Here is a 14,626-nt window from a genome sequence, read left to right on the forward strand (position 1 = left end):
TCTTCTTCTTCTTCCTCCTCATCTTCTTCTTTTTTGAGACAGGGTCTTGCTCTGTCACCCAGGCTGGAGTACAGTGGTACAATCATGACACACTGCAGTCTCAACCTCCTGGGCTCAAGTGGTCCTCCTGCCTCAGCCTCCTGAGTAGCTAGGACTACAGGCATGCCTCACCATACCCAGCTAATTTTTAAAATTTCTTGCAGAGATGATATCTCAGCATGTTGCCTAGGCTGGTCTGGAACTCCTGGCCTCAAGTAGTCCTCTTGCCTCAGCCTCCCAAAGTGTTGGGATTACAGGCGTGAGCCATTGCACTCAGACAGGCTTATCTTCGTGGAACAAGTGGGATTGAGTTTGGCATAAAGGAGTGGTCAGGGCTTTGGTGGGGAGATAGGAGGAAGGAGATTTCAGGGCTGAGATCTGAATGGGCTGCCTCTTCACCTCACTGGCTTAGCTCCACACTTTGCTGCGATTTCTGCTTTTGAGTCCTGTCTGTAGGCTCCACTTCTTCATCACTATTGTTAAGGAACACTGGCTGATCTAATTTCTTGGCTGGTATTGCCTTAGGCTGGTCAAATGAACCTCCAGGTTGCAAAGCTGGGTTCATAGGCATAGCCCAGCATTTACAAGGGGAGCTATGGTGTCCTTGCTTGAGATATGTATTTACTTTCTACACTGAGAATCTCTTCAGCAATTTTTTTTTCCTTTAATCAAAGTTGCCATAAATGAGCCTCTGGCTCTCCAGGCAACCTTACCTCAGGAGGGTCTCTGTACTTCCGAATGGCTGTGCCCAGTTCAGAGCCTCAGATATGCTGCTGCCTCCTTCCCCTGGCTCTGAAGCATTGGAGTTGTTTTCAGAATGGAAATCTGTGCATCTGCCCCATGCTTTACGGTCCTTCCAACTGTTCTAACACAGGGTTAGTAGACATTCTGAAGTTAACCCTTCACCCCTTTTCCGCCATAGGTCTTTCTCAGCAAATCACAGACAAACAGAGGTGAATTGACCCAGATCTTCATCCTATGTTAGGAGAATCCTCACTCAACTCACTAGGTACATTTAAATTAACCTTATTTAAGGCTCTTTTGAGGTATTCATTTAATAAACTGTTAGTACGGTTCATCTGAATTCAGTCATTTCTGATAAAAACTTAGATTTTTTTTTAAAGGGCTATATAGGGTAAACTATAACATTTACCTTTAACATCTGAAATGGACTAGTTAGTAGTAGGAGGCCACATGCTCCATGGGCTTTTGCTTCAACTTGTCTTGAACCCTGGGAGACATCATTCACCACTGTAGTCCTTGTTTTCCTTGCTTGTATATGGGATGGATGTTGTTTAAAGTTCCCTACAGAACTGACTTATCTAAGAAATTACAGATACCTTTTTCATTTGTTCACATGTAAGCTATAAGAGCATGCGTGAAGTTAAGTTACTGGCAAGTGTGGTGGCTCATGCCTGTAATCCTAGCACTTTGGGAGGCCAAGATGGGAGGTTTGCTTGAGCTCAGGAGTTTGAGACCAGCCTGGGCAATGGCAAGACCTAATCACTACAAAAAATTCAAAAATTAGCTGGGCGGGGTAGTGCACGCCTGCAGTCCCAGCTACCTGGAGGGCTGAGGTGGGAGGATTGTTTAGGAGGTCAAGTCTACAGTGAGCTGTGATGGTGCCACTGTACTTGAGCCTGGGCAACACAGCAAGACCCTGTCTCAAAAAATAAAAAGTTTAAGCTTCTCACTCTTCCTGTTGTTGACCTCAGTGGTCCTTCTAGGGATACAAGCTGCTCCCTCTTGAAGAGGCTCTGTAGTTTTTCCTCTCTCTCTCTTTCTGTCTCTCTCACACATTCATATACCATTTGAGGTTCACATAATGGATCAGGCGATTTAATTTCCCTTTCAAGAAACCTTGTCATTTGATCGGGATAGATCTGGTATCTGGGACATCTGGGTCATGTATTATTAGGAGGAGAATCTAACTGACACTTCCCACTTCCCCACCTCCAATAATAAATGCTTCTCTCTAACATCTTCTGCTTTCTTCTCTTTAAAATGACCCCTGCCTATAGCAACCTTATGAATGGGCACAGGGCACAGTTAACTTCCAGAGGAATATGCTGTCTCAGACAGAGCTGCAGCTGCCTGCCTGGGGCTGGTAGAAAGTCTACTGATTGATCATCAGTTCTGACTAATCATTACCCACTAAGCATAAGTGGCCATGTGGAGGGCAGGCTGCAATGGACGATGCTTTACTTTCCCCTGCCAGGGCTATCTAGATGAACCAGACATTCCCCAGACTGGAAGTAGCATTGGAGACACTTCCCAGGTTACAGTGGGAGGTGTTAGAATGAATACTCTGGTTCAGTGTGGGTGGACTCAGGTGTCTGCATTTTAAACAAGTGCCCATTTGATTCTTGTGGAAACTTAACTTTTCTTCCAAGCTGTAAGCACTAGCTAACTTTGTATTATATAGTCATCTGATTATTGCCTTCCTGCTTCACACCCACTCCCTGCCTTCCCTGTAGAATGCTCCAGGATTATATGAAATTTGTCTTTTGGCTTACTGCTACATGTACCCCAAGAATCTGGTACATAATAGATGTTTAAATGATTACTTATTACATGAGTTAAAGTCTAAACAACAGTGCTGTCTTGATAGGTTGCAGAATACTGATGACTCATGTGTTTCTTATAATAAAATTTCCTCCTGATATGTTGTGACAACATTCTTGTGAGTGTGTTTGAATATGTGGAGGTAGATGGAAGGAAAGATTGGTATAATTCACTATTCTGCCCCAGGATTTAGGATGTGGACTTGAGCCAAATAAATGCAATATCTATGGATTTTAAACTAGACCACTTATACTGTGGGCCTATATGCTTTTAAAAATATTATTTCTGTTAAAACCAGACTTCTATACTGAACCAACTGAACAGATAGTGTAGAATCAAATAATTTGCTGTTAGAGTTTGACTGTAAATCAGCCTCTGTATAAAGAAAGTGGTTGGCCAGACATTGCAGTCTCATGGCAGTGAAACATAAACAAACTGTAAATATGTTCTTTTTACTGGTTTGTCAGGCTGGGCAAACCTTGACTGTTAACATAATCTTTGTATGGTCTATCAAAGTCTCAAATGAAAAATGTATTATTGAGCTTTGTAAGATCCCAACAAAGAAAAATAAAGAATTCCCTCATCTACAGACCAGGCACAAGTATTAGGATGGCCTGCCAAGCTCAAAGTAGAACAAGAATGTGGGTGTTGCAGCCAAGTTCAGCTATCATAAATTTAAATATGCATTCCTTCTACTTGAGAATGGCTTATTTCCGTCACTTAAAGGAAGAGCTGACTCTTCCCTTGCAGACAAGCACCAGGCTTGGAAAAAAGCTATAAAGTAAATTAAAGTACCAAAAAGTATTTACTAGCCTGCAAAATGTGCACCACCTTTAAGGTCTTTCCAGCATGCTTCCTGATGAGGTTAAACAGATGAAATTATGCAACTATAGCCAAACTCCATCTCCAGTCTTACCTGTAAATGGTAACTCACAACCAAAGGGAGCAGAAAAAGAAATACTAGAGAGGAGAGAAACCAAATTTTGTGCCACTTCACTGAGAAACATTTAGAAGCATAAAGAGCCGAGAGAAGCACCGAGAAAGAAAACATAATTTTCACTGCACTCTATTGGAACAACCACCCTGGTAATAGTGTTTTTGGCACATTAGCTCTATGGTTGTGTTTACTGAAGTATCCTTTTGATACAGGTCACATGGTCAGGCTACCCTGTATTTAAAAAGCAAGACTGATCTTAGAGATAAGACCATGCATGTCATCAAATATAATGCTTAATTATGTGGAAGGAAGACATTTGCAACCAGGAACCAGAACTGAGCTGGGATGTTGAAGTGGTTGCCCAGTGAGAATTCACTTGAAGCCTGAATAGGGACAAAGAAAAGGACGTTTGGATACTGACTCTTACGCAGCAAAAAGAAAAATAGCATTTGCGTGGGGCAGCAAAGTAAAAATTAGGAAGCAAGAATCCTTGAAAATTTCAATAAACATTGTGAATTGACATTGCCTTGTATCCAGATTAACTCTGGTAGCTCCTCGTTACCTCGATGGGTGAATAGTTTCTCACATCTTTGATTTTTTTCCATCATTTTATCATGTAAATAAAGGAGAAGGAAGAAGGGAAGGTAATGAACATGTATTGAGTGCTATGTGTTGAGAGTGTTGCATATGTGCTCATAAAGTTCCCAGATTCTCTTGCCTTTGGGGTTTCTTTTAAATGCTCAACAAATGTAACCCGAGGCTCCATTCCACAGGTTCTCATCTTCCTGAGTTTCCCCTTTCTTAGTAATCCTGTGCTTACTAGAAAATGCACCCTCAGTCCTCTGATCTGGCTTTTCTCATCTCTCACGTTGGACTTCTCTTTCAGGCATTTCTCTTCACACTTCTTGATTTCTGTAATCCCTTCTGGCTTCTCCCCATCCTGAGGCACTCTTGGTCTGAACAAATACTCTTCTCCTTTTCTCAGAAAGCGTGGTTACTACCTACCAATTTTTAATGTATGGTAAAACTTTACAAATAGCTTGAGAATAACGGAAGAAAATTACAATGCCAAGATGGAAAATTCAGGCTACATATCAGATGTTCCTACTCCTGGAAACACAAACCAAGCTCCTTCACAAAGGATCAGTGATTGGTTGCTTCCTCCTGAGCCCCAGTCTGCTACCCTGGTCAGGGGTTGTCCCCACTCCCTCAACTCTGTACTCACTGGACTTAGGCCAAGTTTCCCTCAACCTGTCTTAATGTCCCAGACCAACCTTTTACATTATTGTGCACATAAGTCTAGCTCCTCATGCTCCAAAATGCCTTAGTTGTGAAATGGGATTTGGCCTTTTCCTTTGGATAATGAAATCCCCCTTGAAATGCTCTTCACAGACAAAAGTGTCAACTTCCTCCAAAAGTACATTCTTGAGCAACAGGTACAAATTGCAGGTGGCTTTCAGATAGTAATTATATATATATATATATATTTTAAATTATTATATATATATATTTTTTTCTTCTTCTTCTTAGACATGGCTACACACATTGCTATGATCTGAATATGTCACCCCAAATTTATGTGTTGGAAACTTAATTTCCAATGCAACTGTGTTGGGAGGTGGGGCCTAGTAAGAGGTGTTTAGGTCATGAGGGCTCTACCTTTATTAATGGATTAATGTCACTATCTAAAGGGCTTGTGGGGGTGGGTTTGCTCTCTTCTGGTCTTCTGCCATGTGAGGATACTGTAAGAAATTCTTACCAGATGTTGATGCTATGATCTTGGACTTCTCAGCCCCCAGAACTGTGAGGAATAAATTTTTGTTCTTTATAAACTACCCAGTCTCAGGTATTTTGTTATAGCAGCAAATATTATGTAAAATATATGTAGCCCACATTTTGTATCTATTTAATTGCTTGTTGTCTGTCTTCCCTTACTGGAATGTAAGTTCCATAAGGGTATGATTTTTCTGTATGTATGTATTACTATAGCTAGAACAGTGTCTGACACTTAATAGGCACTCAGTATACATTTGTCAAGTGAATAAATCTTATTTAACTCTCCATATAAGCCTATGGGATAAGTATTTTATTTATATATATATATATATATATTTTTTTTTAAAGATAAGGTCTTGCTCTGTCACCTAGGCTGGAGTGCAGTGGCATGATCATAGCTCATTGTAACCTTGAACTCCTGGGCTCAAGCGATCCTCCTGCCTCAGCCTCCTAAGTAGCTAGGACCAAAATACATATTTTAAATATATATATATATTCTATATATTATAAAATATTTTTAAAATATATAATTATATATTATATATGTTATTTAAATGTAAATAAAAGTGTATGTATATTTTTTGTAGAGATGGTGTCTTGCTATGAAGTCTAGGCTGGTTTCAAACTCCTGGCCTCAAGTGATCCTTCCACCTAGGACTTTCAAAGCATTGGAATTATAGGCATAAGCCACCATGCCTGGCCCAAGATAAGTATTATTAACCTTGTTTTCCAGAAGAGAAAAAAAATTTAAAAGAGTATAAATGACTTTTCCAGGCTCCCACAGATAGGAAGTGCTACAACAGTTTTGATGAGCTTCAGAGCCAATGCTATTTCTGATACATTTACTTTTTTTTCATATTGTTCCCAAATAGCATTTGCCAACTCACATTTATTAAAGGTTTTGTCTGAGCTTATCCAAACTTTTAAAGAGGACTCTTTCTTAGGGGAATAATGGGGGTGGTGACAGAGTCCCAAGGGAAATGCAACAGTGTGGAGTCAGAACCAAATATTCTAAGGTCTTTAACTTCTTGAAATTCCACCTAAATTCAATTCTTACCTTTGATAAAAACAAAACAAAACAAAAACCCTAGTGCCTGGTAACCTCTGCATGGTTTTCCAGCATGGATTTGTTCCAGGTTTGAGAGTTCTTTGTTCTCTCTCCTGGGCCAAAGCCTAGTCTTGAAAAGCTTGTTGCATTTTGATGCCGTGGAACAGAACAAACTTGGATGATTGACAGTGGAACAAATTCACAACTTTAAAACCCTGAGGCCCACTGTGTCAAACCTGTACACTCACAGGCCACCATGAGTTAAAAAGAGAGGCAGAAGAAAGAGCAAGAAAGAAAATAAATTCTTAGCAAGATCACTTCAGCCCCCAAATCACTTCATGGATCTTATTAGCTTTGTTATCTACAATGGTATCTAACTCATAGTACATAAATAAGTAATAAATATCTGACAGTTGACTAACTGGATGAATTCTTTTTACGTTGTGTAGTCTCTTTGCTTTTAAATCTGGACCCACCGCATGTACTTTGTTCTTGAGAACTCTAGGGTCTTTCTGAAGGACTGTAGAGCTGGTAGCTTTATGGTTTTGCATCTCAAGATGTCAAGTTTGTAGACTTCATATGCCTAAGGTACAGGGAATATGCCTATGCTACCCCTACTCCTTCCAGGAAACAACATTCATCCGCTCTAAACAAGTGATCTGAATAGGAGTGACTGTCTTGTTAGGTGCTTCCTTCTCTCTGGCCTCTTAGTTAGGTTGATCGAGAGTTGCACTGAGTCAGCCTAGACTTACTTCCTCCCTGTTTCTTTTTCTTTTCTTTCTTTTGAGACAGAGTCTCACTCTGTTGCTCAGGCTGGAGTGCAGGGGCACAATTTTGGCTCACTGAAAACTGCCTCCCAGGTTCAAGCGATTCTCCTGCCTCAGCCTTTGGAGCAGCTGGGATTTCAGGCATGTGCCACCATACCCAGCTAATTTTTGTATTTTTTGTAGAGCTGGGGTTTCCCCATGTTAGCCAGGCTGGTCTCGAACTCCTGACCTCAGGTGATCTGCCCACCTTGGCCTCCTACAGTGCTGGGATTATAGGCCCACCTGTTTCTTTTGTTAATCTGAAATCTGTAGGGAAGATTTTACTTCTGTCTGATTGGGAAGTTATTAGGGACTTGGTGTGAACACAGGACTGGTGATGACTAGAGTCCTGCCACCTAGAGAAACTGTTCTATGAAAGTACTGCCAGCATTTTTTGTAATAGTCAAAAAGTGAAAGTAACCCAAATGTCTGTCAACTGATGAATAGACAAAAATTGGCACATCCATAACAATGAATATTATTCAGTCATTAAAAGGAGTGAATTACTGACACATGCTACAACATGAATGCTCTTTAAAAACATTATGCTAGGTGAAATAAGCCAGTCATAAAAGATCATGTATTTTATGATTCCATTTATATGAAATATTCAGAAAAGACAAATCTATTGAGATGGAACATAAACTAGAGGTTACCTAGAAGTGGGAGTGATGGTAAGGTTTTGGGAAGGGTTGATGGTTAAGGGGTGAAAGATTTCTTTATGGAGTAATGAAAATATCCTAAAATTTATTATCATGACAGGTGCAGAACTCTGTGAATACACTAAAGCCATTAAATTGTACACTTTAAGTGGGTGTATGGCATGCAAATTATATATCAATAAAGCAGTTAAAAAAGAGAGAGAAATAGAGTAATACTAACCATAACAGAAGCAGATGAATGTTGTTTGAGTTGCTGCTTCTAAACTTTTGTTATGTATATTCCAGCCTTACTCTCTCCAAAGTTTGGTTTGATGAGCCAATACAATCTCAATGCCTTTCTCTCCTTCCTTTTCTCCCTTTTTACTTTAAAAATTTTTTTGCTTAAGCAAATTCATGGTGATTTTCTGTCATTTGCCATAACAGCCCTCCTGTTACAAGGGAATTATATTTCTAAGGAGGTCGGGATGTACCACCCCATCAGAAGACCGCTTGTTTCATGCTGCATAAAATACTATCACAGATCCTTGCACATATGGATGCTCGGGAAATGCTTAAATCTAAACTTAAATGATGGCGTTTTTTCCGTGGGGAATTAGATTCAGAGCTTCTGTCTCTTTAGCTCAAGTTGGTTTTCTTCAATGGCATTATGCTGATTATCTTCGAAACCCTATCTAGGAGCTTTTTCCAGCATTCACAGTTTCCCCTGAAAAAAAATCAAGCTTTCACCTGCTGCCTTGAATTTAACTGGACCATATTTATGGACTTATAGATCTATTTTTGGGTGTTCCCACAAGTCTTCAGGTGGTAGGCAGAGTTTCGAAAAATTACTTTTCAAACCTAAGCAAATGAAATAATTGCAGGTTACAGTGGACACCAGCATGCACAGAGGCAGGCTGCTGTGGCTGCATTGCCCAATGCAAGCATGTACACGTGCATGCAGACACACTCCATACCCACTCACATCCCTATCTTTGCGCTTAAAGGTGTTTGTGTTGCCAGATAATTCTTTAACTATGTCTGGCCTATTGGGAAATTCAGGAAAAGAAAATGTTAGTGAATATTCTATTACACTTATTTAGATATGTGGAAAATGTAATTGCATGATGCGGCACAATGATTATGTTTTAACTCTTTATGAAAGAACACTTATTTAGAGCCGTGGTTCTCAGACTTTAGTATGCATCATAATCACCTCAAGGGCGCGTTGAAACACCGGTCGCAGGGCTGTTTCTGATACACTTACTTGTTTCCATATTGTTCCCCAATAGCATTTGCCAACTCCTAGAGTTTCTGATTCAGTAGGTCCAGGGTGGGCCTGAGAATGTGCATTTCTAACAAGTTCCTGGGGGCTGCTGCTGGTCTGGGGAACACACTTTGAGAGCCACTGATTTATAGTCTAGAGTTGGGTGCTTGATTTTTCTAAACTGATACTTAATTTGTAGACTAATATTTCTTATGGCTTAGAATTGTAACTTGATCTAGCGATTTGGAGGTGAAAATTTCATAGCTCATTTCTCATTTCTGAAACCTCAGTTTTAAATTAAATGGTCATTGTTTTAGTTTCTAAATGTTCCATTGCAAACATCAGTTTTTGTCCAATTCTATGGTTGTGCTTTCCACATCAGCTCATTCCCAACATCATTAAAAATCCTAGTGAGACAGTTGAAAATGTAAATTCCCAACTGAGCAGGATCTGGCAGAGAGGTAGAGGAGAAGGGTGGAGTGGCTGGATTCTCAACTGTCAACCGCACAACTATCTAAAAATAAGTCCCCTCAGTCAAGAAGACTGGCTCAGAGATGAAAACTGGGGATGATTAAGAACTGTTCGCAGAATTGCATTTGAGGTATATAAGTCTTCATGTGACATTTTCTTTTTTTCCTTCCACTGAGAGAAAAAAAATGTGCTGAAACACCAAAATACCAAATTTTGTGTGACTTCAAATAGCATTATGAGAAAGGGCAAGTTAGCACGAAGGGTGCAAGGAATTTCAGTGCTCAGCTTTAAAATATTTTTGCTAAGTTTATTAGGCCCTCTATAAAAGCAGTGTTCTGTGTGTGTGTGGTATGTAGGCACACATACATATATTACATTCTTACATACATATGTCCATGTCGTTTATCAGACCTTTGGATCTTTCAAAAAATTTTAATGCAATGGTACAGAATGCTACACATAGCATAAGTGTACAGCTTGAATTTTCACAGAGTGAACACACCTTTGCAATAAGTAATCAGATAAAGGGATAAGTCATTACTCCCACATCCCCAACATGTTTCCCCTTTAGGGTACCCTTTCCTGTCTTCTGACAGCATATAGATTTTTTCAATTTATTTTTAATTGACAAATCGTAATTGTGCATATTTATGGTGTACAATGGGATGTTTTGATTTATGTATATATTGTAGAATGAGTCGATCAAGTTAATTAACATATAATCTCACTAACTTTTTATCTTTTTGTGGTAAGAACATTAAAAATCTATTTTTTTAGCCATTTTGAAATACACAATACATTGTTATCAGTGCAACAGATCACTAAAACGTATTCCTCCAGTAACTGAAAACTTTGTACCTTTTGATCAACGTCTTTCCTTCCCCATCTCTCTCCCTCTCCATCAGCCTCTGGTGACCACTTTTACTCTGTGTTTCCATGAGATAGACTTTTTAAGATTACACATATAAACGAGATCATACAGTCTCAAAGAAATTTGTCTTTCTGTGCCTGGCTTATTTCACTCACCATAATGTCCTCCAGTTCCATCCATGTTGTTTTGAATGACAGAATTTCCTTCTTTTTAAAGGCTGTGTGGTATTCCATGGATATTTATACCACATTTTCTTTTTCCATCTGTCTATTGATGGACACTGAGGTTGGTTCCGTATCCTGGCTATTGTGAATTATGCTGAAATGAGTGCAGATACCTCCTTAACAGAGTGATTTCAATTCTTTTGGATATATACCTGGCAGTGAGATTGCTCTATTATATGGTAATTTTATTTTTAATTTTTTGAGGAGCCTCCATGCTGTTTTCTGAGATGGCTGCACTAATTTACATTCCCACCAACAGTGTACAAGGGTTCCGTTTTCACCCCCACCTTGCCAATGCTTTGGAAGCATTATTTTTATGTGTCTTTTTGATACTACCCATTCTAACAGGTATAAGGTGATATCTCATTCTGGTTTTAATTTGCATTTCCCTAGTGATTAGAGGTGTTGAGCACTTTTTTCATATATCTGTTGGCTGTTTGTATCTCTTCTTCTGAGAAATGTCTGTTCAGATCCTTTAGACAGCATGTGGGTTTTTTTGGTTTTTGTTGTTGTTGTTTTGAGATGGAATCTTGCTCTGTCACCCAGGCTGGAGTACAGTGGTGTGATCTTGGCTCACTGCAACCGCTACCTCCTGGGTTCAAGTGATTCTCCTGCCTCAGCCTCCCGAGTAGTTAGGATTATAGGCACCCCCCACCACGCTCGGCTAATTTTTATATTTTTAATAGAGATGGGGTTTCACCATGTTGTCCAGGCTGGTCTCGAACTCTTGACCTCAGGTGATCCACCTGCCTCGGCCTCTAAAAGCTCTGGGATTGCAGGTGTGAGCCACCGCTGCCCAGCCACATATAGATTTTGACTTTTATTTTTCCTTTTATATAAATGGAATCACACAATATATATTCTTTCATATCTGTCTTCTTTCAGGTTTCTGAGAACAATCAATTCGGCTCTAATACATTTAAAATTTTTAATTTAATTTGTGATAGTAAAAGTAACATATATGGCAAAATTTTAAAAATGACATTTAAGCAGTTCCAAAAATATAAAATAAAAATAAATAACTGTGCATTTAATGGTAGATTTTTTTTTTTTTTTTTTTTTTGAGGCAGAGTCTCACTCTGTCACCCAGGCTGGAGTGCAGTGGCCGGATCTCAGCTCAGTGCAAGCTCCGCCACCCGGATTTACGCCATTCTCCTGCCTCAGCCTCCCGAGTAGCTGGGACTACAGGCGCCCGCCACCTCGCCCGGCTAATTTTTGTATTGTTAATAGAGACGAGGTTTCACCGTGTTAGCCAGGATGGTCTCGATCTCCTGACCTCGTGATCCACCCGTCTCGGCCTCCCAAAGTGCTGGGATTACAGGCTTGAGCCACCGCGCCCAGTCTTAATGGTAGATTATTTATTTTCATTAGAGTACAGCATTCCATTGTGTGACTACACCATTATATATTTATCCATTCAATTATTGATGGACATTTGGGTAATTCCCAGTTTGGGATATTTGCTCTGGTTTGAATATGGTTTGTTGCCACAAAAATTCATGTAGAGTCTTGGTCCCCAGTGTGGTGGTGTTTAGAGGTAGTGCCTTTAAGACGTGATTAGGTCACTAAGATAGAGTATTGCCTTTCTTGACAGACTGTGTTAGTTCTCATGGGGATGGATTAGTTCCCACGAGGACAGGTTGTTGCAAAGCTAGGTGGCCTCTTGCACGCATCCACTTCCCCTTATGCTTTTCTGCCATGGTATGACACAGCACGAGGCTCTTTACGAAGCTGACCAGGTGCTGGCCCCTCAATCATGAACTTCCCATCCATTAGAATAATGAACTAAATAAATCTCTTTTCTTTCTAAATTACCCTGTGTTGGATATTTTGTTATGGCAACACAGATTGTACCAAGACAGTACTATAATAGGTAGAACTGCCATGACCATTCTGGATAATCTTCCCATTTCAAGATTCTTAACTTACTTTAAAAAAGTAAAATGGAGACAAGGTCTTATTATATTGCCCAGGTTGGTCTCAAACTCTTGGGCTCAAGCTATCCTCCTGCCTCGGCCTCCCAAAGTTTTGGGGTTACAGGTGTGAGCCACTGCATCCAGCCAAGATTCTTCACTTAATTACATCTGCCAGACCCTATTTCCATGAAAGGTAACATTCACAGGTTCCAGAAATTTGCATCTGATATATTTGAGGGGCTATTTATCAGCCTACCATGAGCGGTTTCAATCAAGCCCTACTACATTTAAAGAATTGAATTTAATTTTGTGACTGAAAAATAATACATGTGGCAAATTAGGAAAAACATTCAAATAAAGCAAAAAGACATAAAATAACAGGTGATTTTTCACCCAGTCCCAGTTCTCATTCTTCAGAGACAGCAGCTACTCCCAGTTTCCTACATATACTTCTTGAAGTGTTTTATGCATGTACAAGCATATCTAGATATATATGTATCTGTCTATGTATAAATTTAGCTAGTTTTCTATTTACGGACATTTAGTTTGCTTGTAATCTTTTGCTTTAATAGACAATGCAATGAACATCTGTATAATCTCAAGCAATTTGCTCCTATAGGATATTCCTAAAGATAAAATTGCTGGCTCGTCGGGTATGTGAATTTAAAATTTTAGTAAAAATTGCCAGTTGTCTGCCTGGATTTACAGTTCCACTACCTATGTCCCTTATTACTTTTCATATCAATGAAAATTGATCAATTGTTTCAGGGCCACTAGCTGGCACGCTGAGCATGCTCTGGGGTGAGAAGTGATTAGGGGAAGGGCAAACAATGATGCAGTTGCCTGGGTGTGAAATAACAGCACCTGGGGGCAGAGTGGATGCAGAGTACAAAGAAAGTAACACATCTGAAACAAATAAGCCTATGGGACTAGGACTGGCTGTTGAATTTACAAAGCCCAGTGCAAAATGAAAGTGTGGGTCTATTATTTAAAAATTAGTAACAATTTCACTGAGATGAGAGCGGGGCTTTAAACCAAATTTAAGGCTCTTCTTAGCACGCGGCCCCATACAGCTGCTCAGAGTGCCTGCCCACGAAGCTGGTCCTGTCGAAGACTGGGTAACAGATTTATTGTGGGGCACAAAGAAGAAGGAAAATCCCAGGAATGTAAGGATGTAGAGTGAAGCAAATGTATCACATCATTATCTTCATCATCACCAATAACTCTATTACCAAAACCATTGTTTCTTGATTGCCAACTGTGTCTAGGACTTTCTGTACTGAGCAGCCAGGAAATCATAAGCTGTGTCTTTGTCCTGCATGGACTTCTAATTCAATGGAGGACCCAGACCACAGTCAGAAAATAATAACAAATAATGGGAGATAGCTAGCCTCAAATTTTTGTGTGAACCAGAAGCCTGTGGGGAAACTTGGTAAAAATACAAAGACCTTATTCATGAAGCTTGGCCTCAATATTTTCTATTAGCTCTCCACAGCATTCTGATACACGCTACTGTTTGAGAACCACTGAGAAGAAACCACTGCTATATGATATTGTCATGGTATTGACTGACAGTATCTGCTACAAGGATACACAATGAGGCTGTGGGAGAGGTTTCTCAAACTTTAGTGAGCATTGGCATCACCTGGGGAGCTTGTTAAACTGCAGGTCCTTGGCTCTTACCACAAGAGAGTCTTACTCTGTGGGTCTAGGGTAGGAGCTCAGAAACTGGCATTTCATTCTGAGACAGATAGTTTGAGGAACATAGTTTTAAAAATATTGGTCTGTGATTTACAGGGAAATTGTTTTGGAATGAAATGACACTGTAACTTGGATTGAGGGAGAACAAAACTTAAATGAGACAGAGTGGGAGAAGAGAGGCAGTTGGAGGGGAGAGAGAGAGAGAAAAGAAAGAAAAAAGGAAGGAAGGTTGTAGGGAGGAGGGGAGAGAGAGAGAGAAAAGAAAGAAAAAAGGAAGGAGAAGGTTGTAGGGAGGAAGGGAGAGAAAACAGGAAGGAAGGAAGGGAGGGAGGAAGGAAGGAAGGAAGGAAGGAAGGAAGGAAGGAAG

Source organism: Colobus angolensis, unplaced genomic scaffold (assembly GCF_000951035.1).
Source record: "Colobus angolensis palliatus isolate OR3802 unplaced genomic scaffold, Cang.pa_1.0 Scaffold49, whole genome shotgun sequence".
NCBI classification, from domain to species: domain Eukaryota; kingdom Metazoa; phylum Chordata; class Mammalia; order Primates; family Cercopithecidae; genus Colobus; species Colobus angolensis.